The sequence below is a fragment of the Salarias fasciatus genome, chromosome 1 (genome assembly GCF_902148845.1).
Source record: "Salarias fasciatus chromosome 1, fSalaFa1.1, whole genome shotgun sequence".
Classification (NCBI taxonomy): Eukaryota; Metazoa; Chordata; class Actinopteri; order Blenniiformes; family Blenniidae; genus Salarias; species Salarias fasciatus.
This window is the reverse complement of record NC_043745.1, coordinates 19,060,874-19,085,593: the sequence shown is the minus strand read 5'-3', so window position 1 is coordinate 19,085,593 and position 24,720 is coordinate 19,060,874. Positions and strand designations below refer to the sequence as shown.

Here is a 24,720-nt window from a genome sequence, read left to right as displayed (position 1 = left end):
CCCACCCAAAAAAAAAAAAAAAAATCCACATTTTAACTGAGGTTGAACCATGGAAATAATGACTTATATGTGTCTAATTTGTCTGCCTAACTGAAAACAGGCAAACATGTAAAGATGAAAAGAAGATGTATTTTTTTAATTATTTTTTTGAAAATATATAATTAGTGTCGACAGGGAAAGATATTGTCTTCAGTACAGCAGGCTGACTGAGGAGAAACTGTGAGAGTGGTGCACTACTGACCCCTGCTGGTCAAACGGAACCACCAAAACACAAGTGAACAATAAGATTTACAATTCCAAATTAAAGATACTGACTGAATTAAAAGCTTTCCTTATTTACAAAGCCTTTTCAACCTTTCATCAGGATTTTTATCATAGTTCATGAATTCAGCATTTCGTCTTGTTTGCTTCCGTTTGGAATGACAGATTATTGCCAGTTACAGAATTGGATATTGGTGCTATGCATTGTGTGCTATGTTCATTCTGTATCACCTCAGGGATCAGTAAAATTACGAAAATGCACATTAGTTCTTCTAAACACTTCCTGTAGGATATATTATGTTTGCTCATCTGCTCTGTTAGAGTATATTTTAAATCCAACTTTGAAATATGGAAAAAAAAAAAAACACTAAATCAACACTAAATCAACACTGTGCATATATATATATATATATATATATATATATATATATATATATATATATATATATATATATATATATATATATATATATATGTATATATATATATATATATATATATATATATATATATATATATATATATATATATATAAAACTAATGAAAGTGAGAGTTCAATTGAAAAAATGCATTTCTAATCTACACAGTCTCTCCTGAGTCTCCTAGACTCATAATAATGTTAAATCATTAAGAACATGGGGCTGCACGGTGGGGCAGTGGTTGGCGCTCTCACGGAGAGGAGGTCTGGGTTCAAATACTTGTGTGGTTCTCTCTGTGTGTGCCCGGGTTTCTTCCCAGGTACTCTGGTTTCCTCCCACAGTTCAGCAACATGCAGCTGAGGTGAAGTGGTGACCCTAAACTGCCCCTAAGTGTGATTGTGAATGTGTGTGTGTGTGTGTGTGTGTGTGTGTGTGTGTGTGTGTGTGTGTGTGTGTGTGTGTATCGACGCCTCTGTATAGTGCATCCCTGCAGAAGATTAAGCAGTGAAAGTGAATAGATGGATGAGAAAATGAAATCTAGCAAGAAAAAAAAAAAAATCTACATTCAGAGAATTTTTAAATGCAAAGCATTCAGATAATTTTAAAGCCGTTTTTTAGTTTGTTTATTTAAGTCTTTAAAAAAATGTGAAAGATATTTTTTGAACTACCCTAGTACTTCAGCTTATTGAAATCCAATTTATTTTACACCGGATAACATCCCTCCCCTCACCCAAGGGGGGCGAAACCCCCCTCAAAAAACATTGATCCAGTTTATCCAATTCAACAACAGCGTGGAACGTAGCTTGTTTTATGCAACGCCCACATTAAGCAGACCATAGATATTAAAGTACATTTTTTCGCTTTAAACCTTCTTAATAAATTTTGCCATTTATCTTAAAAACATGAGTATTATCAGTAATCTCAGGAGGGATGAAGAGTTGTATGACATGCAACAAAGGGCCCATTTAAAATACAAGGCTGAGATTGATGTGTTTTAACCACATAAAACCATTTCTATTCTATTGTTTGCGCTTTTGCGGACACACTCTCTAACAGCAAATGCATAGACTGAACAATCCCCCCCCTTGCCAACAGTTTTGTGTGTCACACCTGACTTGACTGCAGCAGGGATCTTTAAGAGCAGCGGATTTACACCTCAATGCCCACTCGATGTTACTAAGCCATGGGTCAGAGGGAGGCGGCGAGCGCTTGTGAGTAAGACCACTGGAGGAGAGCGGCTTCTGGGGGTTAAGTAAATTTTGCGGGGGAACAAAAAGCTCAATCAGACGGGATACAGATGGAACTTGTTATGACTCAAGTCACCACTCGGCCGGAGTAAAGAGGGGCTGAGGTGCTTCGGTACCTGCTTCACAAGTATGAGGCATAGGATGTGTGTGTATAAGTGTTTGAGTGTTTCTTCCTCACTGCCCACAAATGGCTGTGTTGTATTATTGTGAAGAAAAAGGCCAGCAACTGTATGAGATCCGACAAGCACAGGACTCACGTCATGAACAGCGCATGGCAGTGGCCCTGGAGCCATGGCTGGCTATGAGTGGACTATCAGTCTCCACTGTAAGGAAAGGCCCAATTAAGAACATTAATTATGCTTCCTTGGCTCTAACTCTATCACTCTCTTTTTTAGCCTGGAGAACATTGAAGTCAGAGGCTGTGGCTGCACGCTCCCTCTCATGCTATAATCCAATCTAGTTGAGGAAGTTTGTCATGTTTGGCAGAACTGGACTTTCCGGGATGAGCTGGGATATCCAGATGGACAGAGGAGCAGAGCGGAGCTCGTCCACAGGGTAAGGATGTGTAGTCACACAGAAAATGCAGTCTGATCTTTAAGACTAATTCAACAAGGTTCTCCTAATGCACTGTGAAAAACCTGTGAGGGAGGCAGATGCAACATGTTTCACATCAGCATGCCTCACAGCTCTTTGCTGACGCAGAAAATGCTAAACTGATACAAGCTTAACGTCAATTAGGCTTTCTAAATACAGTGAGAGCGGGCGCACTGCGAAACGTGTGGAGTATTTGTCGAAGTATACTAATGTTAATTATTAGGGAGTGAAATGAGTTTTCGCTCTTGAAGTCCCCCATCCTGCCTCAGACAAGCTGCCCAATGAAATCTAGACTTTTGAAATTGCAAGGCTTCTTTCTTCTGTAGGACTTAGTTCCCGAGACACTACATTAACTAATCAGCAACATAACCATGCTCTTTGTCGTAGGTCAGGCTGGGTTATTTTCCCTGCAGAAAACGGATTTCAGAGTACAGATTTTCAAGAAGAAAAATTCATTCATAGGGTTTGCATGTTATCGCTGAGCATACGTAAAGTTCTGATTGTACTGTGGCTTCATCTCAGTACAAGAAGATGCCACTGAGACCAACTGGGAACTCTAAATTGTCCCTAGGTGTGAATGTCACATTGTGTTTGCCTGAAGAAGAGCTGTGGGTTGATCCCGGCCTAGAAGGACTCCAGCACCTCTTAACGCTGAGTTGGATAAAGAGTTGTAGAGAGTGGCTGCATGTTTCAGGTAGTCCTGATATACGTGGAAAGCCTCAGTACTTTGCACTCCATTGTTTCTTCTTGTGATGGAGATTAAGGAAAAACCAGTGATAATTTTTGAACCACTCGGACTGCAAGTCTGAATCATCTTTCATTGATTCCACTGACACTGTATCAAATATAAGTTAACATTATAATAAAGAAATGAGGTTTACTGTTGCAACAACACATCATCAGTAAGGTGAAACTAATCTGTATCATGATGGTCTAAACCCAGCTCAAGTCCCCCATCAGTACTTGAATGATTCAACACTTGGTGAATTCTGCTTAACAACGATAGGAGGAGTTTATAGTAATCTAAGGTGGATCGAGTTTAAATTCTACATGTGGAATCAACAGACCGACAACACAGTTGTTCCACAATAGAAGCTTGTGCTTCATGCATAACTGAGCCTGAAGCTGAAAGTTAAAGCACCAGGCTACTATCACACAGTTATTGGCAAAACAATCAGTGGATTTCACAGTCACTGACAATACTTTGTTTATCACATTTTATCTATGTCAAAAAACTACTGTTAGCATTGCAATATCCATCCATCCATCCATCCATCCATCCATCCATCCATCCATCTTTTCTACTGCTTTATCCAACTTAGGGTGATGGAGGACTGGAGCTGATCCCAGCTGATGATGGGTGAAGGCAGAAAACATCCTGGACACGTCACCAGTTCTGCAGGCAATTTCAGAGCCACCGATTAATCTCAAATAATCTACATGTTATTTTTAACTGAAGGAAACCAGGTTATCCTGAGACAAACGTGAACCGTGAACCGCTACACCTTCTACTGTGTGGCTGTTTCACTGATCTCAACAGCAGCACTGAAGACTGCAAAAATAATGGAAAGGTCATGCAAAAGTTTTCAGGATATTTGTCTTGACCTTTTATCTCCATCCAAGAAATAACTTTCTGCACGTATGGCAGTTTCAAAAGTTTGTGCTTATATTTAGGGATGTGCGAGTACCGATACCAGGTATCGGTATCGGGCCGATCCTGGCCTTATTTCAAGGTATCGGGTACTCGTGAAGGCTACCGATGCCAGCCGCCGATACTCACGGCAAGAAAACCCCACGCGTAGTAAGCCCTCCTCACCAGCAGTTGGCGGTAGTGCAACCAGATGGGATGCAAGCTGCCGACAAACATGAAAGAGGAAGAAGCTCCTCTCTGGAGCGCTGACAGGCGCAGGGCTACACTGCAGCGGGCTGACTTCTCCATGAGTCTCATCCAGAGCAGAGACGACAGGATGAATCCAGAACGGCTGCTCGTCTCACCAAAACTCCGCCGGTGTGGAAATTCTTTTATATAAGTGAAAACGAGCCGAGCTTTGCAGAATGCTAACTCTGCAATGCTAAAATTGCTAAAGGAGGTGCGCGATGTTGTTCATTTACCACTAGTAATTTGTTTAAACACCTCAGGGCGAAGCTTGTGGACGAGAGTCTGACGCTGTTGTGCTGGAAAAAAGAAAACTCCGGCAGCAACTCGACGGCAAACTCTGCAGAAGACCGAGAAACTGAAGAGCAGAGATCCGAAAGCCGCACAAATAACACGAGCAACTCTTTAAACTCAGGGGTTTTTCTATCTTTTACTTTAGTTCATAAAAAAATCATTAAAATTAGTACATTTAAAAACCTTAGTTTATGTAAAGTGTAAAACTCAGAGAAATTGTTTTATCTTGCACTTAATTTCATTTAAATAAGTGCAAACTCAGAGTTGCTTGTTTTATTTTTCAGACTATTATTTTGGACTTAAACGTAGTGGCTGGGCTGCCTTTTTATTGGAAATAAAATTCATTTTCAAAAATAATCTCATTGCATTATTTTACATTTTATGTATATAAAGTATCGGTATGCAAGTATCGGTATCGGTGAGTACTGAAGATGAAGTACTCGTACTTGGTATCGGTCTGAAAAAAAGTGGTATCGCACATCCCTACTTATATTCGATATTCACTTCAAGTTAATATAATTCATCAGTGACTGTAAACATTTAGATAGCTTGCAAAAATGGGCAGTTTCTGTCAGTGGGCTGCATCTGTATCAGCATTTTTGTGTTTTGTAAGGTTCACTGTTTTCATAGAAACACGGAGGAAGGATGACACATTAGCCTTTCCTTCAGTATAATGATGGAATACACACTTACATTTCTCAGGCTTGTCCATCTCTTGATTACACACTCTGTAAAAGTCTTATGTCCCGGTGAAGTTTACTGTCCCAACTACACACCACCAAGTCCATCTCTGAAGTATTCCCTGATTACCAGACATTAGTTTTCATGGCCAAAAGAACATTTGCATGCTTATTGCTCCCACCGATTATCCTCACTATGTACGGTACATTAGGGAAGTGTACGATTGGCCAACCCCCTGCCTGCGCAATCAACGGAGAGCGTGAATGAATGATCAGCCATTAGCAGGTCGGGTGTGAACTGTGAAAATGGGCTCTCACACCAATGACTGCAGGAGGCCCTGATTTGCTTTAGCCTAGCCTAGCAACCTGCTAGCAGAGGGCCCCACACTTGTTACACTGCGCTAGCCTCCCAATGTAATGCAGTGGAATACAGACTAGTGTAGCGTGCTGAAGCCCAGTCTAGTGGAGTGCAGTGTGCAAGATCATAGTAAGACTCCTTGCTAGCATATGCTTGTGTTTAATGCAGCGACCTGCTTCTGCATGGTGAGTTTACTCATACCCTGCAGTGAAGGTAGTGTGTGTGTGTGTTTGTGTGTGTGTAATATCAGTAATCAGTGTACCTCACACAGGCAGAGTATAACTAGGCCTGGTGTGGTGAGAGTGGTGGAGAGCATCTCCCTTCAGCCCATGTTGACTGTTTCTGCCGGGTCTGTGTGTGTGTTTGTGTGTGTGTGTGTTTGTGGTCATGGATGCTTACATTGGAGGGTCACCCTTCAGATGCCACCAAGACAACCAGGGCCCTGAAGGTTCAGGTAAATAAGAGATTCTTCAGTGTGTGTGTGTGTGTGTGTGTGTGTGTGTGTGTGTGTGTGTGTGTGTTGCTTGTTTTTTACGATGTGCATTATTTTTCCCGATGGGTTTTGTTACTTTGTTCATATCTGTGTGTCTGTGTGTGTGTTTGTGTGTGTGTGTGTCACTGCATTAATGCATGTATGACCTTTGTTCTGCACACGTGAGGGAGAAGGAAGAATTAATTTCTCAGCGTTAGAGGGATGCCATAAGAAAGGGTGCAGCTTCGTCTCAGAGGATGTGTGTGTGTATGTGGGCACGTGCACGTGCACGGGTGTGTATGTGTGTGTGTGTGTGTGTGTGTGTGTGTGTGTCTGTGTGTGTGTGTGTGGATGGATGGAATGCTATTAGAGCTGTCAGCATGAAGGCAGCAGCCTGTCAAAGGTCAAAAGAGGATTTCAGATGGATGGAAATCATATGAAAAAGTATCGCGATGCAATCCTCAGCTGCAGTCTGTCAAAGAGAAGTGAAAACAACAAAAGGAAAGAACAAAAAGCTCAGTTAGTGCAGCACCATTGTTAGGGGGTTGTCTGTAACATAGGATTTACTTTTGCTTGACCTTTGCTTTCTTGGTGTTAAAACAACGTGTACAAAAGTTAGAAAAAAAGTTTCTCCCTGTGTTTTAAACTGAATTTATTTTGAGTTTTAATAACTCAGCTCACGGATGACTCCAACAAGCCAGAGTAAAAGATGGCACATTAGTCACAACAAAGAAATCTAGACGCCTGCGATCGTGTACAGTTTTCTCCTTTATCGGGGTTGACAGTGTTTAGGCGTGGGCATGAGACAGGCGAGAAAGCGTGATACAGAACCGTGTTCCATCCAGCCTCATGCCTATTTGGGTTTTCCACCTTCACACCCCCGTCTCATTTCACAGTGCGGGGTCCTGAACGCGTGACGCTCCATCGTAGTCCTTCGAATCACTGGACCAGAGTGGACCCGAGGCCGCCGACAGCTAACCAGCATTAGCTCGGCACGCTGACGCCTGCATGTGCATGGTTAATTCGGTTGTTATTGTCGCTTATGTGTGTCCCAGTGGAGCTGAGCGTGTTGGTTCGCAGGCCAGGTTTTAGTTCCACTCACTAGTCTAAATGCACACATGGAGGCAGTTGTGCGTCCCTCTGGGCAGCTCCCCCCTCTTCATGTGTGACGCCTCAAACTCTTTTCTGACACTGGCTACATCAGTTTGGTGGTTTTTTTAATAATTTTTTTGAAGTTATTATGGAGATTGAGAAGCCTTGGTTGGAAATTTTTTGAACATATTGGGGGTTTTTTTTCCACTTTTTGATGTATAGTAATTATTCAAATTGAGCAGTTTGAAATTGGTTATCGTTTTGGGGTTGTACACTTGGGTAGGAAGACATCCTGATGAAAGGTGAATGTACATAAAATCGTGCATGTCTAATGCTTCAGCCATTCTCTCTTTTTATGTGCTGCTGCTTCACTGATGGAGTCTCTGTTCCCTGCCACTGAGCAGCTCAACAATCATTCTTCCACTTTGTCATTTTCATATCACAGCACTTCATTGTCCTCTGTCCATCAGCAGAAACATTTGATTATTGCTCTAAATCGCTGGCGAATCACTAATTCCCACCCCGACCCCGACACCCCCGCTCAGCCCCAAATCCAGGCATATTTCTAAATAATTGCTTCTAAAGTTGTTCTTTCCATCAGCGTCTCACTTTCTGCATCTTGAAGTCTAAACAGGCTTATCGGTGGGATGTAGTCAGTGGCTGTGTGATCGGGATTCTACATAATGAGTAAGCTTAAACCAAATAATGGTTGAGCTTTACTATTAAACTCTCACATTTGGGATTTGTAGATTAGTGTCGCTTTTTGACCTTGTATCCTCGACCCGTTGATCTGGCATCATAGACGCCGCGGCCCTGATCTCCATGCAGCTCGGAGTCAAGATAATGAGCAAAAAGGATGGATGCAGCAAGAGGCTGTGAGAGACATAGACTGGATGCATGTGATGTTAAGTGTAAACTCTCCTAACTGGATTCACCTGATTTGTGCCAGTTTATGCCCCAGTGTGCTCAGCCACCTCAGACGTTCAGTGCTCAGGCTCATTATAAGGCCTAATTCAATTGACCTGGAGATGTAAACACATGCGTATGCAGATGTAAAAAGGCCAATTAAGAGTGCCGCCACGCTGAACTGCAGTGATATGTTTTAACATGAGGATAATCACCACCGAGCCTCTCCGGTGTTGGTGAGAAACCGAGAATGCGGTTATTGTCTGCACGGGAGAAATGAAGAGAGAGGAGGCGAGGGGGGTCAGCATAGGCCCAGCAAGTGTCCCATGCTTACTTGGGTGTAATGACCCATCAATGGTGACATCTTGTTTCATCAACTTCTGCTTCCCTTCACTTGTCTGTCTGGCCCGGTCTCTCCCTTTCTCCTGCCCTTCTCCCCTCCTGCCTTCTGAAATCCATCTCCCTCTCATGTTTTCCATTTCTGTCCTCCTGTAGCTGCCTGTCAGATGTAAATGATAAGCCTAAACCGTGCGCTCAGGGACATGCACTTTCAGAGCATATGCTTCTTCTTTTTTTTTTTTCACTGTCATGTGAGAGATGGCCTTAAACTTTAATATCAGGATCACAAAAACATGTTTTATAAAACTAAAAATCTTTTTTATTTCATTCAAATATATATATATATATATATATATATATATTTTTCATTGTAAGCTCAGAAAGAGCTAAATTTTCCCTCTGCCCGAAAAAGTCTTTATGGCATTTTGAGGGTCTTTATGCATTTTGAAGTTATCTGTGAAACCATATGGCAAATGTAGCTTGGCTGTATCACGACTTCAGCAGTCTTTAAGCACTTTGCACATGCACTATGCAAGGTGTGTACCTTCCTCTGGTAGAAATCTGAGGTTCTGTGTTTTGCTCAAGGACACTTGGGTAATCGAACCTTTCAAACGGAAGATGACCCACTGAGCCAAAGCGGCGCTTCACAAACTGAAATGACGTGTGTAACCTTGAAACTGTGACGGTAATTGGCAATTGCTGCTCTGATTGTTAGTCTGATATTTATGTAGCTTTGTGGGCTGATTTTGAGAATTGTGTGTCAAGGCAGAATTGTGTGCGTGTGTGTGTGTGTGTGTGTGTGTATTTGGAGCATCTTTTCAAAATCTTCGATTGACACAGAGAGAGTAAACAGGTGGAAGTAGTGTGAACCATAAAAGTATGTAGCAGCATGAACTGCATTGTATTGTCACTGTTGGAGAAGAGTCGCTGTGCGCGTGTGTGTGTGTGTGTGTGTGTGTGTGTGTCTGCGTGCGTGCGTGTGTGCCCGTGTGCGGCTCGTGCTAGCGGAGAAGCAGGGGGCCCAGCTGACGAGGCCTCTCACTGGGACTCTGGCAGGCCTCACTCGCCGCAGGCCGGGCTCTCAGCTCCACCTCTGACAGGCTTCATACTTATTGCTCAATGACATTCGATGTTTTCCTTCAGTTTGCTGTAAGATTGATTTCCCAGTTATGTTTGAAATATCTCCAGAGCCCTAGAGCAGGGTGACTGGCACAGTGGCACACAGAGAGGGGGAGAATCAGAGAGAGAGAGACAGAGAGGTGATGCAGCTGGGGAGGATAGGGGGAGATGGTGTTTTTGGGGGGAAAATAAAGGAAAAACAGTGAACATGAAAAAAAAATGTGAAGAAAGATTTCGCTGTTGTATTTATGGATGCAAAAATTACCTTTATGATTAACTCTTAATTTTGTTTTGATTCTTGAGTGCCACTTTTAATTCTGAAGTATTTTAAAAATATTTTTAAAAAGCTCATTAGATTTTTATGGATTCATGTAATTTCAGCAACTTTACCTGGAAACTGAAATTAATTTCTTGATTGTGTTCTCAGTATTTGCTGGCAGTTCTCTAAAAATAGAAAACATGTGAAACTGATACCTGATTGTTTGCAGTCCAGCATTGAAGAAAAAAAAATGGTGGAATTGGTGCTGAATCACGCAGAAATTAATCATGTTGTAAAATTATGGAATCTTGATTTGTTAGTCTGCCTTCAATATTACTTGCGGAAGTTTCCAAGAAATATGTCCTTTGGGAAAAAATGCATAATTTCAGCCACCATACCTGCATCTAAATCACACTTTCATCTGAACTCTGTCACATTATTATTGGCCTGTTGGCGTCGCCAAAGGTCACTTTATGTCCCGAAGTTTGGTGCAATGAAAGAGCTGCTATAAAAGTTTAGAGCCTACATTCTGGAGTGTAAGAAATGCAGAACTTAGGATCTGAAATTGATACCAGTTAAATCCCCAATTCCCAGTCTAAAACAGTGACAGTAATCTTGTTGCCTCCAGCTGTGCCAGTTTTATTACAGCTTTCAGGATCCTGAACAGTGAAAAGCCAGCTTGTCAGCCAACATGCGCAAAAGTTCAGGAGCCATGATTTATTTTCATACTATATTCATTCACGTTTGCTGTAGAGCCAGTATTGTGATTTCTGCCATGAACATAAACGTTGTACTCACTGAAACCATTGCTTTAGCTTTCTAGTCACAAATGGCAAGTCACTAAAGAGTGAGGGTTTATTTGTGCACAGAGCATGTATGTTTTTTTTAACTTTATCCAAAAACAGCTGTCACATTGGGTAATGTAAGATCAAAAACTTTACATTTTCAGAGTGGGAACCACCCAGTTTGGTCGTATTCACATGCATTTTTTCTAATTTGGAAGTGGGACTCTTTCCACCTTCCAGTTATTTAGAAAGTTATTCTCTTAAATGTTTTCATATTATGTTTGACAATACTATAGTTTCCCCAATATACTAGTCCTTTAATTGATACTTGAATGTGGCTTGATAGTTGAATGGTTTTAATTCAGCCTTTGCTTGCTTGTTATCTCTGTGTTGCCAGAAGTCGCAGATAGAGTTCAACACAGTGAACATGAAAGGACGTGTCTTCCTTTTGAGTTGTACAAAAAGAGACAGATTTGGAGGTTTTAAAAATGTGTCTTTGTGTGTGTGTGTGTGTGTGTGTGTTTGTAAGTACTTTACTTAAGTCCCAGTTTGTGAAGTTGATATGTGATCACACAGTGGCATTGTGGTTAGGGTTCTGGTATCTGGGTTGGGAGCATTTCTGTGCGGAGCTTCAGTGTTCTCCTTCTGACTTTTTCCAGGTTCTCCTGCAGGTTTGCTCTCTCCCTACCGTTCTCCTCTTGATTGGTGTTCTTGGCCTTTTCTTATAGTCACCTGAGACTGGGTGGATTCACTGCATTAACAGATACATTGTGTTAATATGTAACTTGTCACTTTTTAAAGATATTTTATGTCATGACAGTTTTCCTATGTTGTTTTGAAAAAACAGTTTTTAAAGTGTCACTAAAATGTGATTGTATCAAAACAGTAACAAATAAAATCTTTACATTCTGAAATTTAAAGGTGCATTAAGGAATTTTTTAACTTTAAAAATACTTATTTTCCACCATAAATATGTTACAAATATTCAGCGATGTGTACAATGTGCCCTGACATATTCATTGTAAGTACCACTAACAGCACTAAATTGTTTGGGGGAGAATTTGAGAGGATGTGACGTGATGTGCGCTCCGGCTGGCCTAATTTGCTAAGGTTTCGTTTTGTCCGCCATTACTCCGCCAGATGCTTAGCGAGCAACAACTGAGCAGTATTGAGGATGGATCTTCCAGAAAGTAAGAAAATACCGTCTTCTAGCACTGCCACAACTCCAGCACAGACCCCACCAGGCAAAAAAAACTTAAATTTTACTCGAGCGCTCCTGAAAGAGCGAGGAAGGAGATCCCCACTTCCGTGCACGTATGTGGATGCAAGCCACAGGCAGGTGCGTTTCACTAAGCTGCAGTTACACCCAAGGCCTGCAGGGGCCGTTGTTTCGCATAAAACGTGGAAACTCCTTAAAGGTGTAATACAGGATTTTCTCAAAAAGACGAAGCCAAACGTCTGTTACTCACTTTTTGAAAAACGCGCATGCGCCAGACCATCCGCAGTGCTCTCCTGCTTCTCCCAGGAAACGCCTATCAATGGCGGAAGCGTGCGAGCGCGACCCATCTTCTCCGGGCGTGCACGGCTCTGTTTACAGTTTCTGCGATCGGCCTCGCTCATAAAGCTTATTTTCCAAAACAGTTACAGTTTCATTATGTCAGACTCGCCATCGGTAAGTACTGGCTGAAACCGAAGCTCACCGGCTACATAAACACTCTGAATGCGCATGCGCAATACGTAGAATGTGCTTGGGAGGAAGCACACAACGGCTTGACGAAAGCAGATCGTCAGAATGGTTGACAAACAGACCCACCAGTTATTTTGATGATCCACCTGGAACTCAAAGCAAATAGAAAATCCTGTATTACACCTTTAATGCACCTTTAAGGAGAGTATTTCAACTAAATAAATGTTAAAACAAAATATTTTGCGACCTGTCCATTGTTCACAGTAATGCAAACTGAGTTTGGGATGAAATGTGAAACTCTTTCTTTCAAAGATATGAAGTAACAAACTCTGCAGAGTACCATGAACACAGCCAATTCCAACAGCCTAAAACTCTCCAAAATCTGACGTTTTTCTATATTTTTGATTAATTTCTTAACCACTTAGGGCTACTATGAATACATAAAGTTCCAAACAAATAGATCAAATGAATGCATGACCCAGAGTCCTGAGAGACCCTGTAGCGTGACTCCTGTCATGGCTTCAAGTTCGTCTCTTTCTCTCTGAGGTGTTTATCATGATTGGAGAGGCCCTCGTGATGGAATGTTCCCCTTTGTGAAATTGCATCCTCTGAACGTATTACACTATGTCACGTCTCATCACTGAGCATTTGATCACATTTACTGCTTTGTTTTCTCCTGAACAAGAGGAAGGGGGCGGGGGGCAGATCTACTGTTTTAAACTCTTTAATGCAATTTAACAATGCCACATATTCTTTTCACGTTTCATTGGGGTCCTTTACGTGTGAAATTGTGGAGGCTCGCCTAGCCTGAGCGACGCGGCGCAGCAGAGGCAGGGTCACGCCGAAGCGCCAGATGTGGGAGGGAGAGCGAAATTAATTGCTACACATTGTTCAGTGGGTGTGTGCGCACCTTCAGTGAATTAAGCGCTCTCAGGGTGTGACTGTTTGAATAACGGGAATTAGGTATGAGGCCTCTCACTCACAGCTGAAGCCAACTCCAGGCAATGCGTCCAATTAGCTTATCTGCCCCCAAATTCACATGCTTAACTTGTCGTTTGTTAGTGCGGAAAGAAGAAAAACAGTTCTGTGAACACTGCGTTGCGTCGTCGTTAATCTCCGGGTTGCAGTGCAGTTATCCTGCATGCTGCTCACCTCCCTGAACTTGTATTAACTCTGTTACTTTTGGAGACAGAGGACATTTACATTTAAGGTAGGCCTAATCTGAATGCTATAACAATCATTAGGTACCGGCCACTTTGTTCAGGTGACACATTGAGACAGGCACATTTAATAGTGTTGCCCTCAACGCAGTGCGTTGGGTTTAAAATGGCAAACCAATTAGACCGACTGTCAGTTTAGGCCCATTACTGGGAGATCCTAACGTCATCTGCCCGCACTTGTATTCCTATCAGATTAGACAATGGGGTTGAGAGCACAGATAATGCACATTAATGACAGTTGGATGGCCGACGTCAGGAGCATATGGTGCTCTCCTGTGGCCATTACACAGGTTCGCCCCATCCCGGATGACAAGACATTCAAATCACAGCATGGCTTCTAAAACATCTACATAATACAGCTTTTGAAAAATGCATTTCATTCCATTTAATTTAAATGTATCTGCATTGTAATGTCAGTGTATGATTTGCCTTAAGGCTGGAAATTGAAATGAAAACTACAATTGAAAAGTTAATTTTTTTTCCTAGAAGCAGTGAAAATATATCATTTAGGTTTAGTAAACTTGAATTGAGTTTTTGTTTTATACTTTATTATTTTTTATTATATATATATATATATATATATATATATATATATATATATATATATATATATATATATATATACATATATATATACATATATATATATATATTAGATTTTTTATTATTTATTAACTTTAAGTGATGAAGATCAAGAATGCAGCATTTCAGAACATTCAAATACTTTATAAATCCATAGGTTTTATAGAACTTTTTTAAAATATAATTTGATGAGGAGAGACATTGGATCTACAGGTATTTCACAAATGATGTTGGAGATGAAGCTTCTCAGGCAGGAGGAGAGGAAGACCGCAGGGAGACAGTTCATGGATGTGGTGAAGGAAGACGTGGGGATGGTTGGTGTAATGGTAAAGGTCAGGGGAAAGGTCAGATGGATGCAGATGAAAGACAAAAAAAAAAATATTAGCTTTCTGATGATATTCATCTTTTTATTTTTTTCAGATGCACCTATATAATCAGGTTTTTTTTCCCAGTTCCACTGTTACCATCGAAGCAGCTCACACTGACTGTAACCCAGTATCCACTATGTCTTGTATCAGAAGAAGTGCTGCAGTGGCATGCCCACCCTCACCCTGATGTTGACCTGGCACATCCTGCCATGGAGAGATTGTTGTACCCCTGCCCGGCCACACAGAGAGCACCTCTTCCCTCCACCTGCACCCCCTCCCGCCTGTCTATTTTCCCGGGCGTTGTGTGTGGGGGGGGTGGGTGGGAGGTGTGCGATTTGATGGAGAGGTGGTGGGTGAGAGAGGGACTGCGGAGGTAGCGGTGGTGGGGGGGCACTCTGCCTCCCCCTGGGGCTGCCTGCTAGAGCGAGGTGACCCAGCTTGTCGCTCGCTGACCTGTGAGAGGGACATTATGAAGTGTGAGTGGCTGTCACCCTAACAGCATGTGACAGCACGGCCCCCGGCACAGCTGTGCCAGCCTGCCCCAGCCAGAGACCCAAGGCCCGCAGAGAAAGGGGCGGGAGGGAGAGAGAGAGAGGCCGCTTCGGAGAAGGCATGGACCCGGGGTGGGGTGTTGAGCGAGTGTCTGCGGTGGAGCAGGAGGGGAAGAAGGAGGTGAGGGTATGGAAGTTCGTTTGCTCTTACCAGTGTAATGATTTGATTCCACTGATTCTTGTGCTTAAGGGGCAGCCCGGCCGCTCGGCAGCGTCAGAGCCAGCGCAGTGTGGCTCTGAGCTGAAGTGTATCAGGAGAAAGTGGCAGAAGAGGTGTAGGAGACCAGCTGTTAACCTTTGAGCAGTGTTGCATATATGTTCTCTATTTGGCATCTATATTTCATAACAAAAATTACTATTATTACATTTATTAGGTAGGGCACAAACCAGAAAATGTGACTTTGCTGAAGAACCTTTTTGCAGCCTATTGACTGTGGTTTTTAAAACCTTGAGAGGTTTTTGTTCTGTTTAGTCCTCTGCAAAGCTTTGAAAGATGTTCTCCTAAAGAGGTCAGAGACCTTTGGCATGTCTGTGCTGTTATTTGTCACCTTCTTAAGCTCATTAGTTTGTGAAGTGACGAAATGGACAAGGGGGCTGGTACCTAAACCCAGATAAGGATCATTAAGCTGCTCAGTGCCATTCTTCTGTTATCTTTAACTGCATGCTTTCCTGGCTATTTTATCTCTTCATCATCTATTTTATCACTTGATGATTCACCTTTGTCATAAAATCCCTGTGTAATGACTGAATGGGTTTAGCAGCAAGGAAATTACTCAAAAAAAAAAAAAAGAAAAAAAGTTGGAATTGCCTGCATGTAGATTCTGCCAAAGCAGTCATTTTAAAACGTTGCTGCAATTGTAAGAAGAATCAGTAGACAAATGCAAAAAGGAGCCGAGCAAAACAAAACAAGTCAGTTTAGTAACTAATGAATTCCTGCATAACTTGTGCAAAGGCTTCAACCGTGGTTCTGTACTTCCTGTATGTCCTCATCGATCGTTGCCTCCGTTGCGAGTCTCCGGCGCCACACTGGTGTCAGAAGTGGGATGGCTCCTGCCCGACTTCAGGTGGAAGAACACTCGAGGAGACTGCAGCTAGCTGTCGACATGGGCTTGGGCCGCCCCCTGGTAGCACTTCCAGGAGGAAAGGAGTCCGCCATCGTTGAGGTCGCTCCCGCTGGTGCCGACGGCTTCACCACACCGAGGGCCCGCCGCCATCTAGCGGCCTGGTGGATTCCCGCGGACGGCGAAATAGGCGTCGCTGCAGTCGGAGCCACCGACAAGAAATGCTACACTGCAGCTGTTGCACACCCTTGCAGACATATTCAAAATGTCCAGGCGTGCAGGGGGGTTTCGAAATGAGTTGTTTTAATCACATCTGTAACAGAATACAGAAACATCTGAGCATCGCCATGCTTACAACACACCAGCTTCCGCTACACTGAACAACGTGTGTTCTAGGGACCCCTGCTGGTGGCGCCGTAGCTGCCCCAAACAGTGCCTGCTCACTTACCTGCACAACCCGTTTCTTTGTGGTGCCACAAGGTGCATTAAAACCACAATTTTACAATTCACAACGAACCAAGTAAATATACAGAAACCGAAACAACAAAATATAAACAAAATATGGAGGTGTCAATCAAAATGGGGGGGGGGGGGGGGTGTCCACTGTTTCAAACAATCACTGTAGTGGCTCTCATACAGTAACCTCCAACCACCGGCGGTGCACAGTGGGATGTGGTGCGCCACCACCGAGAGAAGAGCATTTGGGTACGGTGGAGAGAGAGAGCTCGCCCCGTGCCTAGCTCAGGTGGAGCTAGCTGCAGAGAGGACCAGCTGGAGTAGGGGTGGGCGGCATAAACGGTATAAACCGTATGCAATATAAATTTGGCCCACGGTAGGGATTTTGGTCATACCGCCCAACCGCGATAGCACATTACGTCCTCTAGGTGGCAGTAGTGCTTTTTAGATGCCCGGTTCCCGAAGAAGACGTACACAACAACAGCGATGGCAGCAAGCGGTGAACAGACAGAGGAAGAGCTGCTGAAAAACATTGGTGCAACATCTATAACAGCGACCTGTAACTGGCGGCCCACCGGCTGAACAATGTCTGGCCCGCCAGATGATTTTGAGAACCTGAGGCAGCTGCTTCACGGAGGAAGTGACACCGTCCATTAACCTGTTAGCATCCAGCTCCTTCATTACCTGTGAAACACCTTGAAATCCTCTGCGTTAGTGAACAACCTGAGCCGTGCAGCTCCTGCTGCCTTCAGGGACACTTCGTAAAAGTAGTCTGCTGATAGACGCTACCGGTGCCTCAGTCAGACGCCAAATCAAGTTGCCGACCCCTGATCTATAATCTGGATATGGTTTGGATTCAAAGTAACTTGACTTCTGTTAGTTAATAGTTTAAAAACAACTTCCTGCTTCCATGCTTTCATCGTGTGCTATGGTAACCATTACAAGACTGTTATGCTGAAATTTATATATCAAATTATACCGTGATATATACCTTCTACCGTGTAAGTTTCAAATTATACCGTGACATAAATTTTAGGCCACATCAACATCAACGGCGAATAAGTCGCCCCAACAGACGGCGAAGGAGTCGCCACAGCAGACTCACGCCACCGGCATGAAGGAGGCCACGACGGCAGCTAACCTCCAGTTGCCGGCACCCAGGAGCGAGCCGCCGCCCGCCACTAACGAGCAAAAAGCGTCTGCTGAGCTGCCGAAGTACAGCGGAGGGAGAGGGTTCGCCCTGTGCCTGGCTCGAGTGGAGCTAGCGGTATGGCAGAGCGGCTTCAGCGTCGAGGAGGCCGCGCCTCGCCTTCGCCCTGGGAGGGAGAGCAGCCCGGGTGCCACTGGACGCAGCGGAGACCAACGCTGAGCGAGAGCAGAGCAGAGCTGACGAGGAGCAGACCAGGGGCAGCGTTCCGCCGTTTTGTGGGGTTTCGGGGACGTTAAACCCCTTAGGTGGGGGCTATGTAGCGGCCGTGGGGTTCTGCTGGGGGTCGCTGCCGCACGTGACTGTGCCCCGGGGAGCCGCAAGACATTATGGGTTGAACTGTTTGGGACTTTGGGATCATTTTGGGGGGTTTTATGTGTTCTTGGGGTTCCTTTTATTATTAGTTATGCTTTTTAGTCTTGTTCTGTGTGCTTTTGCCCCTTTATGTGTTATTTTATGTTTATTAAGTGTCGGACCGTGAGCCAGGGGGGTTGCTGGGCGACTGACCCAGCCTGCATGCCGGCATTGTTTTGTGTGTGTGACATGCTCCCAGAATGCTTTAGTTGTTATAACAATAAAAGCTTTGGTTGAGCAAAAGAGCAGCAGCCCTCATCGATCGTTGCCTCCATCGCGAGTTGCTGGCGCTGGTGCCACAGTATTATGTATTTGCAACACTAGGTTTTAGCCCCATGTTGTTGTTTTTTTTCACAATTATATCCAGAGTTTAGTTTAAGTTGTCATTTTTAAAGAGGTTTCTTTTTTATTATGTCAAAAGTTGAGTTCCTCTTCCATGGATAGTGGTTTCAGTGAGATGCAGTGAGATAACTTTTCATCTTTGGGATATTATTGTCATTTAGTTATGTTCTGGATCTCTAGTTGTTAGTTGCTAGATGTCAGTGGATGTGTGTCTCCAAGTCTCTATCCATAATCTTGCAGTGTTTCATCTTTCAACTCCTGCACTATTCTATCCGCTTTGTTACTTCTGCACTAAAAAGGCGCCAGTGATGAAATACTTGTGGACTTAAGGCAACTTGACAAAATTTACCTCAGTGCTGCCGCGATAGGCACTGTGGGTAACTGCCAAGGCAGCACGGGAGCGCGCAAAAAACACTTTTTTTTTTTTTTTAACTCACAAGACAACGCTGATAAAGTCCTTTTTTTTCTTCGTGGTGGCACTTTTTTGTGGGCTTTGAGTGAATGCAGGTCGCTTGATGGCTGCTGAAGAATCCATTTGTGCCCCAGCAGTGTTTGAGTCCGCGTCCACGGCGGCCATGTTCTTCTTGTTCATGAGCTGTCGGCAACGCGCATACAACGTCAATTTACGTCACATCCCTACGGTTGCGTGGGAAATTCGGATGCCGAACTGCAGCCAATTCTGTGGCACACAGCCTGTATAAGGCAACACACAGATACGCGGATTGGTTTATTAGGTTTTTAATGCTTCACGGCCCATTAGCATTGAATAAACTGGAAATGCATGTGTAGTTTTTCACAAATCTTGCCTTAAGTCCCTTTAACATCCACAAAGGTTTCTGTATCTCCCTGAATATTTGATGCATTTCTGCATGATGCTCATCCTTTATTATCATAATTTTTTTTAAATTAAATCTTTACAGACCTGTTTCGAAACTTGTGCTTTTCATTCTTTACCCCCCCCCCCCTCTCTCTCTCTCTCTCTCTCTCTCTCTCTCTCTCTCTCTCTCTCCCTCTCTCTGTCCCTCTGTCGCAGCTGACCTGCGTCCTCTCTCTGCAGGGCCTCTCCTGGTAGCGCCCAGCTGGCGCACGGTGCGTCGGCTGGGCAGAGGCAGGAGGCAGTGCCAGCTCTGCTGGTGCAGAAAGGGGCACACCAGGCAGCAGGCCCCGTGTCAGCAGCAGCAGCAGCCGCAGCAGCAGCAGCAGCATGCTATCCCCCCGGCTGCTGCGTCCACAACACACACACACACACGCGCACATATGCACACAGGCATTACCGAAACCCAAATGCATACACACCAGCATCAGTGGACCAAAGCCAAATAGGTTTGGTCCAACTGGGACCTAGTTAACAGGGACAAAGCATTTGTTTACACACTCGTGCAGACAAACACACATTACCATGTAGACGTGCTACATCTAAATAGACAGAAGCGCACATACTCCATGGTGCTTTTTGCTGTCTTCTGTAAGTGATTAGCTTGGCGATTGCGGATGCAGCTCGGGGCCGGTTACCCCCTGAAGGACTCTGAGCTGCATGGAGCATGTAATGGAACAAGTATTGAACGGCATGCGTGCTATTGGCTGGCGCTGGTCCTCAGGATCAACACTGGGAGCTCCTTGTAATTAAGAAGATGGAGACTGGGCCTCCTGCCTACGGTTACCCCTTCATGTCTCCAGCCCTGGGTATGTCTGTCCTCTCTGACAGCTGATTCAACTTGACCTTCTTCTAGCAGCAACTTTATTAACCCCAGTAAAACCCTGCTGCCCCGCGATCAGACCCGCGGTAATTAGGATCAGCAGGGACAGAAGGGAGCATGTCCCTCCTCCACTTGCATAATTTTCAAACTGGTGAACTCAGGTGGCTTGAATATAAATGTCAAGAAATGCGTGGTCCAGTGCAGCAAGATTGTGACATATACGTAATGTAGTTTCTCTGCCATCAGTAGCCCTGAGTTTTCCGCACTCCAACTTATGGGAGTTGTGTGTCACTGTGCAGGAGAAGAAACTTTCTGATTTGCATACTGTTTGATTATCAGAGCCTTGACTATTCAGCCAAACTTCCTTATTTGTGTTTGTGCCGCTGTATATGCAAGTGTGTGTGTGTGTGTGTGTGTATTTTGACCTCTTTCACACAGAGAGGCCCCCAATTGTGCTCCAGTCCCCAGCCGAGCTCAGTGAAGCAGCGCATATATGCTCACTGGCATTTCACACACCCAAACGCGTGCATGTAAACACACATGAATATCATTTATCCAGCTGGGGTCCCAATGCCACACACACACACACACACACACACATACACACACACTCATAAAGAGACATCAGCCCGGATATGGAAATAATAGTTGGGGTCTTATCCGCTAATGTACGCCCTTCCACAGCACCTCTGTGCACCAAAAAGCCCCTCAGCCACTTCTCCAATCTGATCAGTCCAACTCTGCTCGCTTCGCTCCGCAGGTCAGCCCACCCTGCGCCGTCCCCAGGATTCAAGGCACACTTCCGCCTTAAAAGTTGTACGCCGCTACCTTTTGATAATCAAGATAGAACCTAATTGAGCTCACCCATGCAGAAGATGCTCTCGCCTTTTTGCGTGCACACACTTTTTGTGGAAATGGGGGCCTATACTGTTTCAGCTCATCCAACTGTGAGATTCTCCTTTCCCCTTTTCCAGTCCTGCCATCATCTCACTAATGGTGTTTCTATTTCTTCTCCATAGGAGGTAAATGAAGCTTTTAAGCAGGGCGGAGGGAAGGGGGACCGCTGAAAAGATTAATTGACTTTCTGCAGAGCTTCACTTATCCTCCACGGGCACCTTTGACTCGTGAATGTATTTGTGTTTGGATTACATGATTATATCACCATTATTGCGGCAATTTGTGGCTTGTTCAAAACTGTGCCAGGAAGTATCAAACTGCGTCCGTCAGTCACAGTGACAGCCTGGTACCTTTTCTGTAATTACAGCAGCATCTTCTTAAATAGTTTGTGAACATACTTTAATAATTCCCTGAAACAAACTCAGTACTCTTCCACCTTTTAAACTTATATTTGAACGTGAACAAATATATGTCTGTTTCACATGATGTTATATTTATTTCCCCACATTTTTTTCTTTTTTCTTTTAATTATATAGATATGCTGCAAATTGTCCCTGCCTTAAATAAGAAATACACATGTTGCTGTTTGGTTTTTCTTCCCATAAAGTATGTAATTTAACTCTCCTTAAGTACAATTTGCACAATGCTACTTTTAAAATCATAAGCTGTTAAAGTATGTCCACAATTAAAAGCAACATTTACACTTTGTAAATTGTATCATCGCAAAAAATGTGTTTTTTAGTGAAAAACATCTGCTTCATGTCTGCATGTCTTTACAGAACAAATGTCTATTGTGTAATATTTATTTACTTCTGATATGAAAAGTATGCATTGTATTTTTGTCCGGATGACTTTGAAAAAAAGCCAGTTCTTGACAATGCAGTTAAATGAGATTATCACTCTCTATAATTATCACTATTTTAGCCACAGTTCCTTTATTTAGATTTGAGACAGTTCAAGCAGTAGAACATTAGTTTTAAAGCACTTTTTCCTTGTCTGATTTTATGACATCCCAAACAAACTGCACAGCATTTCAGAAACAATGTCTTTTACAGTGTTTTAAAGAGCGGCGTTTGTTTAAAACTGCATGACATAGTTATAGTTGTAGTTGTAGTTTTAGTTGTAGTTATTATTATAGTTATGGTTGTAATTGTAGTAACATGGAATAGACTGCAGCAGGTAACTCAGGCATCAGTTGGGGTGATCGAGTGGTCAGCTCTCAGTTAGAAGGCTGTAGACTCAATTCCCCATCTCCCCCCCTTCCACGCTGAAGTGTCCTTGAGCAGGACCTCTGAACTGCTCCCAGTAGATGGACTGAGTGCTTCGCAGGGCAGACGCCTCCACGGGAATGTGAATGTGTGTGTGTGTGTGCGTGTGAATGGGTGAATGTGATTAACAGTGCAAAGTGATTTGGGGACTGCTCAAGCAATGGAAAAGTATTATATAAGTAAATTCCATTCACTATTTACCAGAATACTGTTTCCAAATACAGTCTGAAAAGATGGATCATCTGTTCTGTGAGGATTTATGAGGAAGACTGAAATGTCCTGTACTGTTTTGAAACATCTGAACTCAGCTGATACACCTAAAAGCTGCATAGCACCGGTGTGTCTCTTTTGTAGTCTGTCATCTTCCTTTCACCTCCACTCCTCAGTCACACCCGGTGAAGATACTCAGACTACGTGTTGACAGTGGACTCATCAGCCGTGATGGATGCACAGAGGTGCTGATGGTGATCGTCAAACACACAAGTGCGGCTCGTACAGACAGAAGTTGGACTCTGTGTTTTCTGTTACGGTGCGAGAGAGGAGACAAATGTGTGAATGTACGGAGAGTTTGCTCCCCACCCCCTGTCTTCCGTATGCTATAAACTCCACCACCCACAGCTGCACACACTTCTCCTGTCACGGTGATAATCTCTTTGTCAGGAGCCGTCTGTTAGAGATTTGTCTGTCTGATTCGGTGAATGTCCGAGTGGCAGGTCGAGCTGTAGTGCCACAGGGTGTCCGTGTGTGTGTGCATGTGTGTGTGTGTGCGTGTGTGTGTGTGTGTGTGTGTGTGTGTGTGTGTGTGTGTGTGTGGTATCCAGTGCCATAGGTGGTGGGATCTCCATCCCTGTCAGAGTGTGTATGTCGTTTGTCTTGTGCATTATGACGGGAGCGAGGAGGAACACATATCATTACAGAACACAACAACACTTCAGTCAGTTAGTGTGTTCATACTGTGTTTATTCACGTCTTATTTTAGGATCAGCGCAGAATTACTGGAGATGATTCAGTGGTCAGGCATTATCTCTATTCAGCTAAAATGAAATGTTTTTTTTTTAATAATTTAATTTTCCAGCATTAGCATTAAATTAGACATATCCCTCCATTTGATTTCTGCACTTTTTTGTGTTGCTCCATCAGTAAATGTATTAGAAACATTTAATTTAACTTTAATCGTTATTCATCAAAGGAGATTCAGCATAGAAATGGACATTCTTGAGAACACAGACCTTTTGAGATGTCGTCAGTGAATTTTTAATATTTTATTGTTATTTGTTTCATATTCAAGATACTAATATTGTAATATAGTATTGTTATGCAAAATACTCAATGTTTCATTAAAAAAAAAAAAAGTTCTATGGTTGTAATATGATAATGAAAAGCCTGCCTTGATGTCATGACTTCAAATTGTGTGTAATGGTTAACACACACAGGTAATTCACTATCTTTAAAATGTCTTTCTGTAACCTTAAAACTCAGAGTCATATTTGGATTGAAAAGATGTAAGACATGTAGATAGATAAAGCCTGGACAGGACCTCTTCAGACTTCTGCTTCACACGTCTTGTAATAGAATGAACGCCGCTGTGTTTTTCCCTTTTGACGCCACATTTGATGATATACACTTCAAACAAGTTCTAAGTATATTCATTTTTAAACCTCTCTTCATTGCATACAGAGGTTGTTTTTTAGGTTTTTTTTGTGCGCAAGTGAGGCATATTGTAGGACACCTGCACTGTACCTGTATCAAATATAATTCAAAACAAAATGAAATGACACAACTTAATAGTTGTCAAAGACTTTCCATTTGATCCAAATATTTTTAAATGAGAAGGATAATAAGCAGGGTTTCAATGAAATAGTCTCGAATTATTCTACAAACTTGAGGTAGTATTCTCTTTTTTTTAATTCATACATTGATACATTCATACATATTATGGGTTTTAAAGCAGAACTCAAAAGTTGTGGATTTTTTTTTCACAGCTAAATAATCAAATCCTGTTTGAACATCAGAATGACATTTAGAACTCACCTAGAAACACTTCGATACTTGGGTATTTAAGGATGATCAGGTGCAAATTAGGCTTTCAAGTCATGATTTTATGAATTTATTTCAGTAAATAAAAAATGACAATAGACCAGTTTTACCCATTACAATCACTGTTTTTAAAAACATATAAATGCAATACCAACATCAACGCTCAATCATTTGCATTATGCACAGCTGAACTGGGAAAGTTCTCGGCTTCAGTAAATTTTTAAAGTTGTGCCTTCATGAAAGATAATCTAAATTCTGACAACGCTGTAATTGTTGGGTTGAGTTATTGTTT

At 43.0% G+C, this 24,720-nt stretch overlaps 1 long non-coding RNA gene across 1 annotated transcript; it reads left to right on the top strand.

Annotated features, from left to right (window-relative positions):
• Positions 1-1,037: 1,037 nt before the first annotated feature.
• Positions 1,038-20,080, top strand: LOC115394270 (uncharacterized). The gene is made up of 3 exons (XR_003932052.1): positions 1,038-1,106; positions 5,943-5,963; positions 20,070-20,080. It is a non-coding gene; the product is annotated as an uncharacterized LOC115394270 (long non-coding RNA).
• Positions 20,081-24,720: the final 4,640 nt, after the last annotated feature.